General features: G+C 40.1%; 1 protein-coding gene across 3 annotated transcripts in view; it reads right to left on the bottom strand.

The window, feature by feature from the left end:
- Positions 1–5,396, bottom strand: part of PRLR (prolactin receptor) — a 166,101-nt gene extending 160,705 nt beyond the window's left edge. For 2 of the 3 annotated variants that reach the window (XM_053592276.1, XM_053592249.1), the window contains exon 1: positions 5,052–5,396. The gene's annotated coding sequence lies outside the window, so the exon portion shown is untranslated. Of the gene's footprint in view, positions 1–4,409; positions 4,492–5,051 lie in introns of those variants that run through there. The other variant, XM_053592257.1, reaches the window with a different exon arrangement.
- Between the last annotated feature and the right edge of the window lie 15,820 nt (positions 5,397–21,216).

The raw sequence follows: 21,216 nt of genomic DNA, 5'->3' as shown, positions 1-21,216 counted from the left end.
ATTTTCATAGCACATTTCCCCATTAGCATTAAATGTGGCATTATCCCAGGAACTCTAAACTTACTACAGGAAATAAGGGGGGTGAAGATGAGGGTAACACATAACCAGCTGAGTAGACAAGCACAGAATCCAGGTCTCCACTCTCCCAGGTCAGAGAGTTCCTCTAACAATACCAGAATCTGACCGCTCTTCCTTTCAGAAAACTTGAGGCTGCAGGGACAAATTATATCTTTATTTCATTGGCATATTTGAGGGTCTCTTTAGCAAGTGGACAAAAGAAACCAAAGGTGGCCTTTTGTGATGTGCTCTTAGAGTAGCCCTTCTGAAAACTGGGACTGCTTTTTGTTCAAGCTGTTTTAAGCAAGGGGAGAGAGAGGGAGAAACATTTATTACTGCATGAGATGACTTATTTAATAAGCTTTGCACTAAAACATGATGCCTTAGTCTTGCTGAGAACTTCAAAGGCATTGTACTAGAAGGTGACTTAAAGGAAAAAACTTGAAATCCAGATTTTTAAATGACTCTTTGATTATAGGATGTTTGGAGACCTTTTGAGATTTACCTGAGTGGAGGGATCAATCTTGCTGATGAACGTAACCCCTGAGTCTGTTTCATCAAGTCCAAAAGTAACATCTGTTCTGGGCTTCAAATTTTTTACCTGCTTACCAGCAGGGAGAAGGAAAAGAGAACTCTCTTCTCTCTTGCTTTATGAAATAAATAAATTTGGGTACAGACTTGAAATGAAACCTGAGCCAAGAATATAGGAAAAAGTTATGGTTTTTCTATCATATCTTTGTTAGTTTGTCAGTCTAGACCAGTGCTGTTCAATGGAAATGTAATGTGAGTCATATGTATGATTTTAAAATATCTATTAAGCCACATTAAAACAAATTAAAAGGAAATAAGTGGAATTAATTTTTAATTAATAAGTGAATTTAATTTTTAATTTCATCTAAACCAGTCTAAGTATTATCATTTTAACACATAATCAATATAAAAATTAAGGGGTACTTTTACCTTTGGGCGGAATACTATGTATTTAAAATTTAGGATGTATTTTATACTTTTAATGTATCTCAATTTGGATTAGCTGCATTTCAAGCGCTCAATAACCACAAGTGGCTACTATTATCCACTGGTCAGTGTGGATTTTAGGTACACTACCTGAAATTTGCAAATCACACAGAAATCATTGTCAAACTAGTATACTTTCGACATTTTCCTTCTACTTGCTCTATATCTCTCAGAAAAGATTATCTCAAAAGCTACATGCTGTGCTAGCAAAAAGTTGTGGGCTTTGAAGCAAAGTAGAATAAGGGATTTAAATACCTCTATGAGTCTCAGTTTCTTCAACTATAAAATCAAGACAAAAATAAGTTAACTCATCAGATTGTTGGGAAGATTAAATAAAATAGGTATGAGCGCAGCCTAGAATAGTATAATAGGCATTCAAACAATTCCCCCTGTATTAAACCCAACTTGGTTTCTTTAGATTTAAATTTTATTTCATCTAAACCAGTCTAAGTATTATCATTTTAACACATAATCAATATAAAAATTACAGGGTACTTGGTTTCTTTGGTCTTTAGATTTGAGATTCTACTGTCTCATTTATTCCAATTCAAGATCTTACCCTTGAGATTTCTTTTGCTAAGACAACCCTTCCTCTAGGCCCACTGGACTGGCTACTTTTTTTTTTTTAAATGCATGTTTAAGTTCATGGGTGACCTTATAGAAGTCTTCTCTGATTGCCCTATTTGAAGTTGCCCCTGAACCCTGTCACACTCTAGCTCCCAGCCTTTCTTTACTTTCTTCATGGCATTTATCAGTGTCCAAAATGATCTTATTTATGTTCACCTGTCTGTTATCTATTATTTTCTCTAGCATAGAAGCCCCACAAGAGCTGGGGCCCTGACTGTCTTATTCCCCACTATATGATCAAGTGCCCAGCACAAAACAGATCACAGCAAAGATGTGTTGAACAAATGAATGATCTATGCTTCACATAGGGAGGTAAATGCAAGGGCGGCCTGATGGTAGGGAGGGAAAAATTCAGAGCTCTTAATAACCTCAAAAGAGTATATTTGGAGGGTGCCAGTGGCAGCCTCATCTGCTGAAGTTGGGCATTCCTGTCTTGAATCTAACAGCTGGGCTTGGGAAGAATCAGGAAAATTATTCTCCTACAGGTGATTTTGTTGTTGCTACCTCTTAATATGCACCACAAAGTATATGTTCACACCACTTAAATCACACACCAGATATGGTTAATCCTGCCCTTTAGAAGAATGTAATCCAGCCAGCATGATGCAACTTTCTTCTACCAGGGAGTCTGGCAGCCCTGGGTAGTGGAAAAAGAGTCAGTGTCAAAAGTCAGGCAGACTTGGGTTTGGATCCTTGTTCTGCCTTTGCGAGCTATGCAGACAGAACAAGTAATATAAATTCTACAAACCTCAGTTTTCTTATCTGCAAAGCTTCAATGATAACTCATACTTTGCAGTGTAACGTGGATGTGTGAAAGTGCTTAGTGTATCTCAAAGACTCAATGAATAGCAGTATCAATATTGTCATCTTTGCATGCAAGAATGCCTCACCGCAATATATACTGATGGATCTTTGGCTGTTTTGTGGGTTTTCAATTTCTTTGTAAAGTTTTAACATTTCTTTCCTACATTGCTATCTCATCTAACCATTTGCAGCCGAGGGACCAGGACCCCAGGGAGAGAGAGCTGAGTTGGCTAAATTTGTGCCAAGCTATGAAAGATAACAATGGAGATACTTCTCTCCACAGAGATAATTTCTGGCTTATCTAGAGACCAGCTGTTTCTAGGTATGGGCACAGACCTAGCTGTTTTGTGTTCAAAGTTATGGGTCAAAAGAGAACTGAGAGAAGGGTTGAGTATCCATGCCAAGGACACATTTTACTTTCCGTTTGACATAGCACAGTTAAAGTCATAAACTTGACTTTCCATTCTGAATCCACCACTGCACTATAAGAATAACTAGACCAGATTTGATTTTTCTCATTCTGCTAATGTAAGCCCCACGGGAGAGAAAGTAAGCTGCTCTAAAAAGCATGAGAGTTACTTATAACCTTACATTAATATTAATATCAATAATTTATCATTGACTATGGGCCAGACACAATACAAAGAGCATTTCCATTCTCCCAATAATCTGTGCAAAAAGAGCAGGATTGTTTCCCATTTTGCAGGTAGAAACAGTAAAGCTCTAAGAAGTTCACTGACTTGCCTAGGTGTGGAAGCCAAGACTTCAGCGCGCTAGATTCCAGAGCTCCGTGTGTTTTCTGCTATACCTTGCTTCTGGCACTGTCAGTGGAAGACCCAGGGATAGACAGGTATGAGTCCCTACTCCCTCAAAGGCAAAGCACGGGGAGCCAAAAGAATACCATTGCCCAGTCATACGTGCCCTGGGGAGCAAATAGTGCTGCATTTCGAAACAAAGCCTTGGCCCCGCTGTCTGATATCCAGCTAGGTGACCTGAGGAGCACTCTGATTCAGACAGTGACTCTGTTTAGGTGGCTTTTCAAGGGCTGTTTGTAGAACTGAAAACTCTAGGGTTAAGGACCATCACCTTAGGAAAATCATTGAAAGAATTGTAAGAAGGGGTCCCCAGGAGGCAGAGACTGGGGAAACCATTGAAAGACAGTCTTGAGGGCTCACCCATGACAGGAGGGCTGTCTGTTTCAGAGCATGGCTGACTCTAGACCCCTCAGAGGGCTGCAGATTACTCCACAGTAATCCAGCTGCCAGCCTGAGTTCCTCAAACACAAGAGATTTTCACCTGGGGTTCAGGCATGGTTTCCGGGAGAATTTATGAACCCTCAGGGATTCAATGTAAAATTTGATTCCATAAGAGCATTTCCTGCCAGGGGAGAGGACTTGTAGCTAATTCTTTGAAGAACCTATCACCCCAATTTTTAAGAGCTAATGAAATTAAGATGCTTATTTGCTTCTTTCTTGCACTATCCAGCACTTCTATACCATTAAATATTTATATACAGTGTGGCCATAAAGCACATGAACTTCATGGCCGCCCTGTGGATTAATCAATTTCCCTACATTTTGCAGAGAAAACTGAGGCCCAGAGAGGGTGCATGTCTTGCCCGAAGTTGCACAGCCAAGGGCCAGGACTGAGCCAAGAAGCATGAGACTCAGGTGGGAAATCTCTGCCAGGCAACTTGATGAATGAAGACAAAGTAATCTCTCCGGATTAATGTTTTGCAACCATTTTCAAGACCAGTCATAAAAATCTCCAAGTTGCTTGTTATTAGTGCAACGTGGGCTCTTCCGCAGGATACAAGTAGAGGTCACTAAAAGGATATTTTCCTACTCTAGGAGCCAGAACCCCAGCTCCGCTTCCCCCTTCACCGCACTGGGCTCTCGGGTTACCTGAGTTTGCCCGACTTCCCGCTCCTCTGCCCGCCCCCGGGGCTGGCTCCTCCAGTCTCCTCTCCACGTCCGCCTTCTCCTTCCAGCTTCCTCTCTGGCTCGGGTTCCTCTGTTTAGGCCAACCTGCCTCTGGGTCCAAGTCCAGATGACAGCCGGGAGGCTGCTTACCTGCCACTACTGGGGCTGCCTTTTAAGGGGAGCCGCACCTTTCGGGTCAACATACGTAACCCGAAACTTTCCCCAGCGGACGCCCGCAAGGCTGCCGCGGTGGCTGTCTCTGGTGGGAGACGCTCCTTCGAGCTGTCATCGCGCCATCCGTCCCCTTCCTCCTCTCTGCTATTTTTCTCTTTTGATGAAAATCAGTTACATTCTAAGAATCCCGCAATCACACCGATGCTCATTGGCAAGGATGCATGAGAAGATGCCTTTTTAAAAGACTAATGCCTGCCCAGTGCAGTTTGAGAAACCTGGGGTGGGGTGGGGGATTGGTCAGCTACCTTAGAGTATTTTGAGTGCCTCTGAGAAGGGACCTCGCGGCTGGCCGCGGTCGGAACCCGGGCTTTCCCGCGGGCCACGGGCTCCCGCACGCCGGCCTCGAACCCGCAGCCCGGGGCGCGCCGGTCCTCCCGCCGGGGTACTCACTTTGGCCGGGAAGCAAAGTCTGCCATATCAGTCCGTGAGCACTTCCTGCACGAGGACGTGGAGACCCATCGTGTGTAAAGCTGTTTCATCAAGAGCCAGTAAAATCCAGAGATACGCGAAGGAAGGAGAGTGAGACCGAAAAGGGAAGGGGGCGGGGGTCCAGCCCAGGGACCAGCGTACAGAGGACCGGCGCCCGGGGATTTCAGCCTCCGCTCCGGTCCCCTGTCCGGCGGCTCTTTGAGAAGCAGCTCAACCCGGTGCACTTGTTCACTCTTTCTCCATGAGAGGAGGAGTCAGTGTTGCAACATTTATGTTCCTTGCTGGAGGCAAAACAGTGATTTTCTTCAGTATGCAAAATGTCCAGTGCCTGCCAGTTTTACGGGGTAACGGAGGTAGTCGTGGGAGCCGGAATCAGAGATGGAGAGAACGAACGGGTTCCCCCCGGATCAGCTGTGCATAAGCGGGGCCACACATCTCCCACGGAGACTGTACAGAAAATGGACAAAACAGTGATGAAAACGTCTTAAGTCGAATGACCTCAAAGACGCTATTTCTCTAGGCAGCCACGGTGTTCAGTGTCTTGGTGTCAAATTTCCGTCCTTATTTCCCAGTGACGTGCAACAGCAGCAGTGACGGTGTGCAAGGGGGCTGCCGGGTTTTGAATCTCACCTTCTCTGAGAGGGGGGAGGAGTCAGAGAGAAAGGGGCAAAAGAAAATAGTGACCCTAGGATGTTTTGCTTTCTTTTTAAAATAACCAAAGCCAAAACTTCCAGGGTTCTTTGTTTCTCTGCCCTGTGAGTATCATACATAAACCTTGGTGGAGACTAAATAATGCACCCTCCACAAATAGTGCTGGGGTTAGCAGCACTCCATCGCGGAAAAGTATGCTTTTCCGACTTTTTTTCTGTTTAATAATAACAAAACCACACACAACCACTACCTTTTCTCTCTTGCAAAAAACCACCACATTTTCTCTTGCTAAAAAGGTACTGAAACTAATAGTAACAGCTGCCGGAATCGAATAGTTATCCCTGAATAGCTAGTTGCCAGTTCTGTTAGATACCATTAGTTAATAATGCATCTGATTGTTATATGACTTAAGAGTGCCACCAAAGAACTATTTCAAACCAAGTTTATGCAGTTTCAAAAAATATATTGAAAGACTGGACATTTCCCTTTCGATTTGACTGCTACACTGGAATAACTAGAAAATCTCACTTAGTGGGCACTTGCCAGGCCTCAGGAAGCCACTGAAAATTCTAGAATGTGTTTGTGGTACTTTTGGATTGGAAGCCCAGAGGCACCTGTGTGGGCAGAAAGAACTAATTCTTCCTATCTGGTAACATTTCCTTGTACAATTAAACCGTAGACTCCATCTGGTTCCTTTAGCTCATGGGCAATACATCTTCATGCCCAGCCTGCACCTACTTCCTGTGATAATGGAGGTGCATTTACTTTCACTTGTGGGTGTCTATGAAGGTATACAATACCTGTTTATTTTCAGAACCACTGGTCAACATAAGATCTTTAATGGAAGACCATTTCTCATGGGTATAAGACCTTCAAGAAGCAAAGGATCACTCCATTCTAAGGTAGTCGTTCTACTCAGACTATTTTAACAGCTAGTGGAAAAGATCACTCTAGGTAACCACAGATCGTCTGCTCCTTGAAGACAGGGTCTTTGCTTTTTCTCCTTAAGGTTCCCACTTAGCTGTAGGCTCTCAGCTTATCTGTACTCATGGCTTCCAGCAGCAGGAGACAGATTGGTTGTTGAGTGACTAATTCACATCTTCCTGGGGGACCAGGGCAAAGCTGGCTGTCTGCTCTGATGTACACTCCACAGGCACCCTCCCAAAGCCACTGGCACTCCCTTCCCTTGGTCCAGCTTTCCTGACATGATGAAGTCTTCCATGAGTGAGCCTCAGCGTCTCACTCCTTCTTCTCTGCAAACTGACATACTCCGACCTTTTATTCATGTTCTCTGCTTGTTCATCTCTGCATCTGTCTCAGTAACTATGTTCCTCCTTTTTTCCAAGCTCATACTTCCAGCTGTGTCCTGGCCTCAATGTCTGCGAACTGCCTCCAAAATCTTACTCTAGGGCCCTGTGCAGAGAACCCAGGCAATGGCTCTTCAATTCGCTTCTCCCTGCTTTACTAACTCACAGGAAATGGGATGTACTGAAATTCTAGTACAAGGAATAGTAACAGTGAAAGCATATGGAAAATGCCTGTCCTGTAACAGAAAGTCTAAAAACCTTAATTAAGTTCCTTTTTTTCCTTCTCCTTTCCTTCACCTTCCTTGCATATTTCATCTTTTCTGCTCCCCAGGCTTCTTAATCTCAACCTACAACCTCCTCACATCTTCCTTGACAATTTACAAGGAACTGTAAATTCCTTTATAATTTAATCCCCTCCTTTCTTCATCTGTCAAACTGAATGGAAAAATGATCTACACACAACAGCCTTCCTGACTTACTCCCCTCTCAGTGCCTTTACTCAGGGGTTCTCAACCTTCGTTGCACACCGGAATTATGAATGTTTAAACTGTACTGTGTCTGGGTGTTGCTATCTGAGCTCCTAATTCAGGAGGGTTAGGGTGGGGCCCTGACTTCTCTCCACAAAGATGCACAGGCAGGTTGGAAAATGGCGACCTGCAATTCTTAGCACAATCCTAGCACTGTTAAAAAAATCTAATCTGTGTTTCTAAAGTGAAGCATAATCCTCCCAAATCACACATCCTTCTTTTATCTAACTCCATCTCAAATGTAATCACCATGAACATATTGGTGCGTCTCTTTTTTCATATGTGCATAGTGTCGTGTAAATTGTCAGGTGTCTACATGCACATACCTTTACTTTTAAAGCTCAAATTGCAATAATTTCTGTGACGTGTCTTTTTTAAGCCGAATGCAATGGTATGTATCATCAAATCTATAGATTTACTCTATTCTTTTTCATGTCTACACAGTTTGTAATTTATTCTACTATTCTTCCAGCTCTTTATTTTTATTTTATTTTAAAAAGCGCTGCCTTTGCATATACCTTAGGATAGAAGCTTAGAATGGTTGAGTCAAAGGGAATGAGCATTTACATTTCAGTGAACAACTACCAAACTGTTCTCCAAAAATGTTGTTGGAAAAAGTCTTAGAAGTGAGATTACTGAGTCACAGAGTAGGAACGTTTAAACTTTTCATATATATCTCCAAATATCATCCCCAAATGTTTATGAGTGTGTACTCCTCTCAGGGATGTTATCACATCCTTGCCAGCCTTGGACTTCATCAATCTTATCTCGCCAGTTTGATAAGCAAAATACAGTATCTCATTGTTGTTCTAATTCACAGTACCCTGATTTCTTGTAGGGTTGAATACATGTGTTTACTGTTATTTGAATTTTTCTATTATGTTGTAGCTGTTTAGTCCTATGTCTTTGGTAATGTTCATCATTTTTAAAATTAAGTTTTGGAGTTTCCTTTATTATTAAACATGTTAACAGTTTGTTAAATGTGTTGTAAATATTTCTCTGTGCCTGTTGTATTTTCTTTGATGATGTTCATGGACTGTTTCACTGAACAAAAGTATTTAATTTTCATCTAGTCTAATCTGTCATTATACACTATTAAGACCTCTGGCTTTTCTTTCTTTCTTTTTTACCTCAAATACTATTAGTTTCTTTTAAAATGGATCTTTAATTATTCTATGATTTACTTTTAAATATTATGTACAGAGTTAAATTTTCTTCAGAGGCATAGTTCATTATTCCATTACCCCTTGTTGAAAAATCTCAATATGAACACTAGTCTATTTCTGTGAGATGCTTATTTGTGTGTCAAAATTACACAGTTTTGGTTATTGTAACTACAAAATAATATAATATCTGTTAGTGTAAGCACTCTACCATTTTTGGCTTTTGAAATATCCTATTGAAATACATTTACTTTTTCCATAAAATTTTAGAATCAATGTGTATATTAAAAATATTTCCTTAGAATTATATATATATTAATTAGGGAAAATAAATAATTTTTTAATTTTTTTTTATTGTTGGGGATTCATTGAGGGTACAAGAAACCAGGTTACACTGATTGCATTTGTTAGGTAATGCCCCTCTTATAATTGTGTCTTGTCCCCAAAAGGTGTGTCACACACCAAGACCCCCATCCCCTTCCCTCCTTCCCTCTCTCTGCTCTCCCCTTCCCCCAGCTTCACCGTGTACTAGGTCATTAATTGTCCTCATATCAAAATTCAGTACATAGGATTCATGCTTCTCCATTCTTGTGATGCTTTACTAAGAATAATGTGTCCACCTCCACCCATGTTAATATAAAGGATGTAAAGTCTCCATCTTTTTATTTTTATTTTTTAAATTAATTTATTTTTTTTAATTGTTAAATCATAGCTGTTTACATTAATGTGATCATGGGGTACCATATGCTGGTTTTACAGACTGTTTGACACCATTTTCATCACACTGGTTAACATAGCCTTCCTGGCATTTTCTTAGTTATTGTGTTAAGACATTTATATTCTAAATTTACTAAGTTTCACATGTACCCTTTTATGATGCACCATAGGTGTAATCCCACCAATCACCCTCCATCCCACCCACCTACTTCCCCCCTCCCTCCCCTCCCTTTCCCCCTTCCCCACATTCTTAGGTTATAACTGGGTTATAGCTTTCATGTGAAAGCCATAAATTAATTTCATAGTAGGGCTGAGTACATTGGATATTTTTTCTTCCATTCTTGAGATCTTTACTAAGAAGAATATGTTCCAGCTCCATCCACATAAACATGAAAGAGGTAAAGTCTCCATCTTTCTTTAAGCCTGCATAATATTCCACGGTGTACATGTACCACAATTTATTAATCCATTCGTGGATTGATGGGCACTTGGGCTTTTTCCATGACTTAGCAATTATGAATTGGGCTACAGTAAACATTCTGGTACAAATATCTTTGTTATAATGTGATTTTTGGTCTTCTGGGTAGAGGAATTATACCCAGTAGAGGAATTATAGGATTGAATGGCAGGTCTATTTTTAGATTTCTGAGTGTTCTCCAAACATCTTTCCAAAAGGAATGTATTAATTTGCATTCCCACCAGCAGTATAAAAGTGTTCCCTTTTCTCCTCATCCACGCCAACATCTCTGGTCTTGGGACTTTGTGATATGGGCTAATCTTACTGGAGTTACATGATATCTCAAAGTAGTCTTGATTTGCATTTCTCTGAAGATTAAAGATGATGAACATTTTTTCATATGTCTGTAGGCTATACGCCTGTCTTCTTCAGAGAAGTTTCGCTTTAAGTCCCTTGCCCAACCTGCGATGGGATCACTTGTTCTTTTCTTGCTTATATATTTGAGTTCTCTATGGATTCTGGTTATTAAATCTTTGTCGGAGACATAACCTGCAAATATCTTCTCCCATTCTGAGAGCTGTCTCCTTGCTTTACTTACTGTGTTCTTGGCTGTGCAGAAGCTTTTTAGTTTGATCAGGTCCCAGTAGTTATTTTTGAAGCTACTTCAATTGCCCGGGGGGTCCTCCTCATAAAATACTCACCCAGAACGATTTCTTCAACAGTTTTCCCTGCATTCTCTTCTAGTATTTTTATAGTTTCCTGTCTTAAGTTTAAATCTTTAATCCAGTGAGAGTCTATCTTAGTTAATGGTGAAAGGTGTGGGTCCAGTTTCAGTCTTCTGCAGGTTGCCAGCCAGTTTACCCAGCACCATTTGTTAAATAGGGAATCTTTTCCCCACTGAATGTTTTTAATTGGCTTGTCAAAGATTAAATAACGGAGTTGAGGTGGGGAGTGAGCATGACCGCTGACAGGCAAGTGGAAGGCTCTGTCGAGTCTCAGCAGTGCCCTAGCCTGCTGTCCCCTCTCACCAGGAGAAAGAACGCCTTGCACATGCTCCCTTCATGGGGCTTTCCAGCCCCTGCTGTCCTCAGCGACAGAACAGCTCTTCAAGTCAATTCCGACAAACATTTGTTCAATAGCCAAGACATTATTCAGAAATAAAAACAAAGCAGGAGGAATCACGCTACCAGACCTCAGACTATACTATAAATCGATAGGGATCAAAACAGCATGGTACTGGCACAAAAACAGAGAAGTAGATGTCTGGAACACAATAGAAAACCAAGAGATGAGTCCAGCTACTTACCGTTATTGGATCTTTGACAAGCCAATTAAAAACATTCAGTGGGGAAAAGATTCCCTATTTAACAAATGGTGCTGGGTGAACTGGCTGGCAACCTGTAGAAGATTGAAACTGGACCCTCACCTTTCATCATTAACTAAGATAGACTCTCACTGGATTAAAGATTTAAACTTAAGACATGAAACTATAAAAATACTAGGAGAGAGTGCAGGGAAAACTGTTGAAGAAATCGGTCTGGGTGAGTATTTTATCAGGAGGACCCCCCGGGCAACTGAAGCAGCTTCAAAAATACACTACTGGGACCTGATCAAACTAAAAAGCTTCTGCACAGCCAAGAACACTTGCTAAGTAAAGCAAGGAGACAGCTCTCAGAATGGGAGAAGATATTTGCAGGTTATGTCTCTGACGAAGGTTTAATAACCAGAATCCACAGAGAACTCAAACATATAAACAAGAAAAGAACAAGTGATCCCATCAAAGGCTGGGCAAGGGACTTGAAGAGAAACTTCTCTGTAGAAGACAGGCGCATGGCCTACAGACATATGAAAAAATGTTCATCATCTTTAATCTTCAGAGAAATGCAAATCAAGACTACTTTGAGATATCATGTAACTCTAGTAAGTTTAGCCCATATCACAAAATCCCAAGACCAGAGATGTTGGCGTGGATGTGGAGAAAAGGGAACACTTCTACACTGCTGGTGGGAATGCAAATTAATACATTCCTTTTGGAAAGATGTTTGGAGAACACTTAGAGATCTAAAAATAGACCTGCCATTCAATCCTATAATTCCTCTACTGGGTATATACCCAGAAGACCAAAAATCACATTATAACAAAGATATTTGTACCAGAATGTTTACTGTAGCCCAATTCATAATTGCTAAGTCATGGAAAAAGTCCGTGCCCAGTGATTCACGAATGGATTAATAAATTGTGGTATATGTACACCATGGAATATTATGCAGGCTTAAAGAAAGATGAAGACTTTACCTCTTTCATGTTTACGTGGATGGAGCTGGAACATATTCTTCTTAGTAAAGTATCTCAAGAATGTAAGAAAAAGTATCCAATGTTCTCAGCCCTACTATGAAACTAATTTATGGCTTTCACATGAAAGCTATAATCCAGTTATAACCTAAAAATAGGGGGAAGGGGGAATGGAAGGGGAGGAAAGGGGGCGGTGGGCGGAGGGAGGGAGTTTGGTGGGATTACACCTGCGGTGCATCTTACAAGGGTATATGTGAAACTTAGTAAATGTAGAATGTAAATGTCTTAACACAATAACTAAGAAAATGCCAAGGAGGCTATGTTAACCAGTGTGATGAAAATGTGTCAAATGGTCTATAAAACCAGTGTATGGTGCCCCATGATCATATTAATGTCCACAGCTATGATTTAATAATAACAATAAAAAAAGAAAGATATTCTGTCCCCCCCCTCCCCACACACACACACAAAAGATCAAATAACAGTAAGTAGCTGGATTCATCTCTTGGTTCTCTATTTTGTTCCAGACATCTACTTCTCTGTTTTTTGTGCCAGTACCATGTTGTTTTGATCACTATCGATTTATAGTATAGTCTGAGGTCTGGTAGCATGATTCCTCCTGCTTTGTTTTTATTTATGAGTAATGTCTTGGCTAAAAGGTTTTTTCTGATTCCATATAAAATGAAGTATTATTTTTTCAAGATCTTTAAAGTATGACAGTGGAGCTTTAATAGGGATTGCATTAAAATTGTATATTGCTTTGGGTAGTATGAACATTTTAACAATGCTGATTCTTCCCAGCCATGAGCATGGTATGTTTTTCCATTTATTAACATTTTCAGCTATTTCTTTCCTTAGAGTTTTATAGTTCTCTTTATAGAGATCTTTCATGTCCTTTGTTAGATATACTCCCAAATATTTCATCTTCTTTGGCACTACTGTGAATGGAATGGAGTCCTTAACTGTTTTTTCAGCTTGACTATTGTTGGTATATATAAAGGCTACCAATTTATGAATGTTGATTTTATAACCTGAGACGCTGCTGTATTCCTTGATCACTTCTTAGAGTTTTGTAGTAGAGTCCCTAGTGTTTTCCAGATATACAATCACATCATCTGTGAAGAACGAAAGTTTGATCTCTTCTGACCGTATATGGATACCCTTGATAGCCTTTTCTACCCTAATTGCGATGGCTAAAACTTCCATTACAATGTTAAAGAGCAATGGAGACAATGGGCAGCCTTGTCGGGTTCCTGATCTGAGTGGAAATGATTTCAATTTAACTCCATTCAATGCGACATTGGCTGTGAGTTTGCTGTAGATGGCCTCTATCAGTTTAAGAAATGTCCCTTCTATACCAATTTTCTTAAGTGTTCTGATCATGAAGGGATGCTGGATATTATCAAAAGCTTTTTCTGCATCAATTGAGAGAATCATATGGTCTTTGTTTTTTAATTTGTTTATGTGCTGAATTATACTTATAGATTTACATATATTGAACCATCCATGAGACCCTGGGATAAAACCAAGTTGGTCATGATGTATAATTTATTTGATGTGTTTCTGGATTCTGTTTGTTAGGATCTTGTTGAATATTTTTGCATCTATATTCATTAGTGATATTGGTCTATAATTTTCTTTTCTTTTTGGGTCTTTTCCTGGTTTGGGTATCAGGGTGATGTTTGCTTCATAGAACGTGTTGGGTAGTCTTCCTTCTTTTTCTACATTTTGGAACAGGTTAAGTAATATAGGTACTAGTTCCTCTTTAAAGGTTTGGTATAATTCTGACATGATGCCATCTGGTCCTGGGCTTTTCTTTTTAGGGAGATTTTGTATGGTTGATGCTATTTCAGAACTTGTTATGGGCCTGTTCAACATTTCTATTTGATTCTGGCTAAGTCTTGGAAGGTGACGTGCTTCCAAGTATTGGTCAATTTCCTTCAGATTTTTGTATTTCTGAGAATAAAGTTTCTTGTAATATTCATTAAGGATTTTGTGAATTTCTAAGGAGTCTGTTGTTATTTCATCTTTGTTGTTTCTGATTGATGAGATTAGAGATTTTACTGTTTTTTTCCTGGTTAGGTTAGCTAATGGTTTATCTATGTTATTGACCTTTTCAAAAAACCAACTTTTTGATTTATTGATCTGTTGTATAATTTTTTTGTTTTCAATTTCATTTAATTCTGCTCTAATTTTGGTTATTTCTTTTCTTCTACTGATTTTGGGGTTGGACTGTTCTTCCTTTTCCAGTTGCTTGAGATGTCCCATTAAGTTGTTAACTTCCTCTCTTTCTGTTCTCTTGAGGAAGGCTTGCAGTGCTATAAATTTCCCTCCTAGGAATCCCTTTGCGGTATCCCAGAGGTTCTGATAATTCGTGTCTTCATTATTGTTTTGTTCCAAAAATTTGCCAATTTCCTTCTTAATTTCATCTCTGACCCAGCTATAATTCAGCGTAAGGTTATTTAACTTCCATATTTTTGTATTAGTGTGCAGATTTGTGCTGTTACCGAGTTCAACTTTTATTCCATGGTGGTCCGAGAAGGTGCATGGAATAATTTCTATTCCTTTATATTTACTGAGGTTAGACTTGTGACCTAAGATGGGATTGATTTTGGAGTATGTTCCGAGGGCTTGTGAGAAGTATGTGTATTTAATTTTGTTGGGATGAAATGTTCTGTAGATGTCTGCTAAATCCAAATGTTGGATGGTTATGTTTAAATCTAAAATTTCTTTGCTCAGCTTCTTATTGGAGGATTGATCCAACACTGCCAAAGGAGTGTTGAAATCTCTGACTATTATGGCGCTGGAGGAAATCAAGTTGCTCATATCTGTTAGAGTTTCTCTTATAAACTGAGGTGCATTCTGGTTGGGTGCATGGATATTAATAATTGAAATCTCATCATATTGAGTATTACCCTTAACAAATATGAAGTGACCATTCTTATCCTTCCTTACTTTTGTTGGCTTAAACCCTAGTGTATCTGCAAATAGAATTGCAACACCTGCTTTTTTCTGATTACCATTTGCCTGAAATATGGATGACCATCCTTTCACCCTGAGTCTATATTTATCTTTTAAGGTAAGATGTGACTCTTGTATGCAGCAAATATCTGGCCTGAGTTTTTGTATCCAGTCAGTTAACCTGTGCCTCTATAGAAAACAGTTTAAGCCATTAACATTAATGGAGAATATTGATAAGTCTGGTAAAATTTTGGGTATCGAATTTTTCAAAAGTCCAGTGGACATTTTTAATCCTTTCACCACTGTGGAAGTTGAAGTTTGATCAAAAGTTTCTGAGTGAGTTTACTTTTGTGGTAGAGGATTGGGCTGGTCATTATGGAGGATATGTCTGAGAATATCCTGAAGAGCTGGTTTGGTTATGGCAAATTTCTTCAGCATATGAATGTCATTAAAGTATTTAATTTCTCCATCATGAATGAAACTCAGTTTATCTGGATACAGGATCCGGGGTTGAAAGTTATTTTGCTAAGGAGATTAAAAGTCGGTGACCACCCTCTTCTGGCTTGAAAAGTTTCAGCAGAGAAATCTGCAGTCATTCTAATATTCTTCCCTTTGTAGGTAACGGATTTCCTATGTCTGGCTGCTTTCAGAATTTTCTCCTTCATATTAACTTTAGTGAAGTTAATTATGATATGTCTGGGGGATGTCTTATTCGAATTGAGTCGTGCTGGAGTTCTGAAACTGTCTGCTATCTGAATTTCAGAATCTCTTGGCATGTCTGGAAAATTCTCTTTCATAATTTCATGGAGAAGGGCCTCTGTGTTTTGCAAGGCCACTTCATCACTTTCAGGGATTCCAATTAGGCGGATATTAGCCTTCTTCGCATTATCTCAGAGCTCTCTGAGAGAATGATCCATTTTTGCTTTCCATTTCTCTTCCTCTTTGAGAGTTTGGGAGTGTTGAAAGGCTTTGTCTTCAATGTCAGAAATCCTTTCTTTTTCTTGCTGAACTCTATTAGTGAGGGCTTCTACTGTATTTTTCAGATCTTTTAGGGCTGCAAAATCTTGCTTCAGTGCATCAAAATCTTTGGTGGATTTGTTTAATTCTTGAGACAACTTTTGAATTACTCCTCGAATTTCTAATTCTGACCTTTGAATTGCTCCTCGAATTTCTAATTCTAAATTTTCCTCCATTTTATTAATCTTGTTTGCAATCCAAATTCTGAATTCAATTTCTGACATCTCGGCCAGCTGTTTATGAATGGGATCTTCAGTTACATCTGCCATATCTTTCCTTGGGGGTTAGAGGTTAATCTATTCTGGTTATTCATGTTACCAGATTTTTTCCACTGATTCTGCCCCACGATTATTTTACACCATTTGATTTTTCCCCTGGAGCTTGTGGAGGACCTACAGTGCTATGGCCTGAGAAACTGGGGACCTGTTTGATGTGGTGGGGCTAAGTGGTTCTGTCTTGTTTTCATTTGGTCTCTGTTTAAACCTAGTGAATCAGTTATTCTGGGTTGAAATCTCAGCTGTGGAGAAATATCAGCAGTTAAGTCACTCCACCACACACAGGCAACAATTGGAAAAGGCGAATCAAACCTTCCTACAACCACACACCCAGGGCACCACTTGAATAGTCCTCGGGCGATTGGCTCAGTTCAAAATGTCCAAATCAATTATCTCAGTCAGCACCTGTCTCAGGTGGAGAGTTTTAAAGGTCTCTGGCAACTGGATTGCAGGGGTCTGGTGACATCTCAGATATGATTTGCTCCGGTGCTCCAGGAAGTCAGGAGGACCCACCCAGCTAATAGAGTAGTCTGGGAAGGTTGATGCCTCCTTCCCCACCTTGCACCTCTGTCACACCCAGTCACTGACAGCCCCACAGGGTGTGACTCAGTTGCCTCTAGTGAACAGATACTCTAGGGGTTTGTACCTGCCTGAATCAGAAGGAAATTTATATCTGCTCAGCCAGGCCACTGCGCTCTGCCTCTATCCAGCAGGGGGAGGTGAGGCCTGATAACCTCGGGTGCTTGATGGAGGCTGGGGGGGGGGTCTTCTCTCAGTTGCAGCCCTGCCCCTTATTGATGTTGCTGACAGAACAGAACAGAAAAACTTTGCGGGAATTTGTTTCTGTCTCTTCTATATTCCCCTGCAGAAGAAAAGCTGTTTTGAGTTCCCAGAGCCTGTGCCTCAGGTCCTGTCTTTGCTCCTGCAGGTTTGTATTTGGTTAGCCATCAGTTCTAGCCTCTTGTCTTCCTTTATCTATAGGCTGACAATCTCCTGAGGGCCGGGTGTGTCTTAGGCTCAGTAATCCTGCCCTGGGGATTTCCCAGCTCTGCGCGTTCGTTTTCTAGTCCCCACGCTTCACCCAGGCCAGTACCACCTCAGGCAAACCCTTTACTCATGGGGCCTGTGTTTCTGTCCCAGATTCTCTGGTGGTTGCCCAGGGAGACAGGGGGTGTGTCTTTGGAATATCTGGGAGTGAGTCCTATGTTGCCAAAATTGGCTGCTACTCTGCACCTCAGGGCACTGCTGCTCTGGTGTGATTCCCTCTCAGCCAACCATCCTCTTCTCACTTCCGTGCCACAGAATCAGCACTGACCAGCTGCAGTCTAGGCCTTGTCCACACCCCTCGAGAAATCATCCAAGAATCTGGACTCCTGGGGGACAGGCCTCCACACCTCAGAGTGAGAATGAAGGGGAGTGCTGGGAGCTCAGGATTGCAAGTAGAGAATATATACAGTTTTATACAGTTTTATGCCTGGCAGGGGAATGCCATGGCACCCTATTAGGGGAGGTAGGTTCAGTTTTTAGAGGGTCTCTCTCATGGAGTGTCGTGGGAAGAACTTTGAACTCTGCTCGTTTGTTTGTGGGGCACTGCAAGCCATTCTCATGGGAGAGAGGACTCCTGTCCACTTGGTGATGGATTTTGTACCTTTTGTTTGTATCCTTGGGTTAACAGCTTGCCTCAGTGGGGTTGATGTGTGTTCTTCAACCTTCTCTCTTGGTGCAGCTCTAATCCACCAGGTTGCTTGCTAAATTTCTGTCCTTTAACTCTCCTTCTGGACGGGAGCCTCTGAGGAAAGCTAGCTTCAGTCAGCCATCTTGTTTCTGCCCCCTCCCCATATTTTTAAATGGCTGAATAGTATTCCATGGTATACATTTACCACAGCTTGTTAATCCTTCCTGGGCTGGTGAGAATTTAGGCTGTTTCTACATTTTGTTGACTATAAATTGAACTGGGATAAACAATCTAGTGCAAGTATCTTTATGGTAGAAGGATTTTTTGCACAAAGGCATTAATTCCTCTTACCCAGGAAATATATCTTTTGATTTACATCTTTTTGTTAAAATAGCCTTCACATTTTTTGCTTAATCTTATAATGTCATTATAAGGTTTTTGTACAATAATTTACTTAATCATTCCATATGAAGAACATTTAAGTTGCTCCCAATTTTTTATTCTTATCTATCTTGCTACAATGAACATAGTTGGGAAAATCATGGAAAAACATTTTGGCTTTGGGGAATTTATTTCCTTAGTATAAAATACCAGGTGGGGCATAATTAGGTCAAAGGCTAAGTATATTTTTTTATAGGCCTTGAGATATAACAGCTTATCTTTTTTGTTGGCTTCAACTGTCAATGTTCCCTCTGGCACACTCCACATCCAATCAGGATCAAAGTCCTGTAAATTTCATTCCCCTGTCCCCTTTGTTGCTCATTGTGTGCTTTCATCATTTTGTACTTCTTCCCCTTCAACAGTCCTATGGTTGGTTGGACTCATTTTCACCTGTCTTGCTAAAATCAAACTCAAGTGCCTTCACAGTGAATCTTATTACATCAGTCCTCAAATTAAAAAATGTTAATGATACTTACTATCCACAGAATAAGGTTAGAATATCTTTGCTCCTGCTGAATTCATCGAACTTTTAAGTGGTAGCTTAAGAAATATCTTGAGTGTGTCTGAATCCATCCTCCCTTCTTAGAATGTGATTTCTCCCACTCCTTATTCCTTAAAACCATATCCATTCTTGATATTCAGACTCCACAGCTCTTGATTCTTTAAGTTTTGCCTGGTACTCCACCTCTGAAGGTGCTTTACTTGGTTCTGTCTGGCAGCACCTGTTAATGGTTTTACAATACATCTGCTTTGGACTACCTTCAAGGATCATTGTGAGGCCAATATGAGTTGACATTTGGTAAATTATAAACCATGTGTAAATATAAGGTACTGCCATTATTAGACAATGTATTCCTTCCTGTAAGGAAACCCACACTGGTGGATAAGCAGCAAGGCTAAGGGCAACCAGCCTTTAGGTACATGGGAATGGAGAAATGCAATAGGAGGATGACCAGAGAGCTGGCCTGCTGACTGACAGAGACCCATGTCTCCCAGACCCAAAGTGGGAGAGCTGAGCTTTCTGAATAAAACACAAGTGCTGTTAGTCTCTGGATGTCTTCATACTATTATGGTATGAGCATTGCTATTCAATATGTAGTTCTTGGACCAGCTACATTAATTGAGAGCTTATTAGAAATGTAGGCTCTCAAACCCCACCCCTACCTTCTGAATTAGACTTTATAATTTTTTTTTATTTATATAGAACATAAACTTATTTCTCACAATTCTGGAGACTGGGAAGTCTAAGCTCAGGGTGCCAGCATTGATTCTGGTGAGATACTTCTTACTGTGTCAGATTTTGTATCTTAACAAGATCCTTAGGCAGTTCATATGCACATCAAACTTTGAGAAATTATGTTCTAGAGAAGTGATCTCTAAAAGTGTTTGCTCATCATCTCAGAAGTGAAATCACTTTTTTCACGTCTTTCCCTAATGTATATATACTCTTATTCTTACCTTATATGTACTACTGTATTACATATTAATAAATGTAAAAAACTAAAAGATTGAGATAAACTAAAATATAAATTTTAAAGTAGTTTTATGTTTTATTTGTATAAAACCATTTGGTTCTCAAAATTATGAATTCGTTATTAAAATTTTAATGAGAATAACATGATTAAGTATGCTTTATTTTTGTAAATGAGGTTGGCTTCAACACTTCTGAGATATAGTGATTTGAAGATTTGGTTTTAAGTTCAGTTTATTTTCAATTTTTAGTTTTAATACCTGGTATGGCTGGAAAATATACTGCACAAAAATGTGTTAGAAACTTTTTTTCCAGTGAAATTTATTCACTACTTTCTTAAGAAAGTGACGTTTATTAGGGCATAATTTCCTGCAAAATTCATCCTTTTTAGCATATAGTTCTAGGAGCTTTGACGAATGTAAAAAGTCATGTAACCAGTGCAGTCTACATAGAGAATCGTTTCATCACACATTCACACCCCAAATTCTCTCATGCTGCTGGCTAGTTACCCTTCTTCCCACCCTGTCCCCTTGGCAACCACTGATCTGTTCTCTTTCCCAATAGTTTTACCTTTTCCAGCCTGCTATGTAGGTGGAATTGTACAGTATATAGCTTTTTGAATCTGTCTTCTTTTGTTTAGATCATGCATTTGAGATTCACGGTTCAGGAACAATCGTCTTTTTATAAAAGGAAACGAACAACTCATTTTTAAATCCAACAACTCTTTTTACTGCTTTGTCATGAAATAAACAGGAAACTTCTATGTACATATTCTTACTCACTCCCTATTTTGTTACAGTGTGTTAAGTGTATATTCTAAAGGAGTTGCTTTTATAAAATAAATTACACCGAGAAAGACTTATAGCATGTATATAGCAAATGAATCAGTGGGGGTACCCTGGCACCCCTGTGTGTTTGCAGAACTTCCTCTTATTCTGGAGATGTCTTTTTTTTTTTTATTTGGAGACAGAGTCTCACTTTGTCACCCTTGGTATAGTGCTGTGGCATCATAACTCACAGCAACCTCAAACTCTTGGGCTCAAGTGATTCTTTTGCCTCAGCCTCCTGAATAGCTGCGACTAAAGGCACCCACCACAATGTCCGGCTATTTTTAGACACAAGGTTTCACTCTGCCTCAGGCTGGTCTCGAACCTGTGAGCTCAGGCAATCCA

The sequence above is a fragment of the Nycticebus coucang genome, chromosome 1 (assembly GCF_027406575.1).
Source record: "Nycticebus coucang isolate mNycCou1 chromosome 1, mNycCou1.pri, whole genome shotgun sequence".
In the NCBI taxonomy this organism is placed as follows: domain Eukaryota; kingdom Metazoa; phylum Chordata; class Mammalia; order Primates; family Lorisidae; genus Nycticebus; species Nycticebus coucang.
This window is presented reverse-complemented; position numbering and strand designations above follow the sequence as displayed.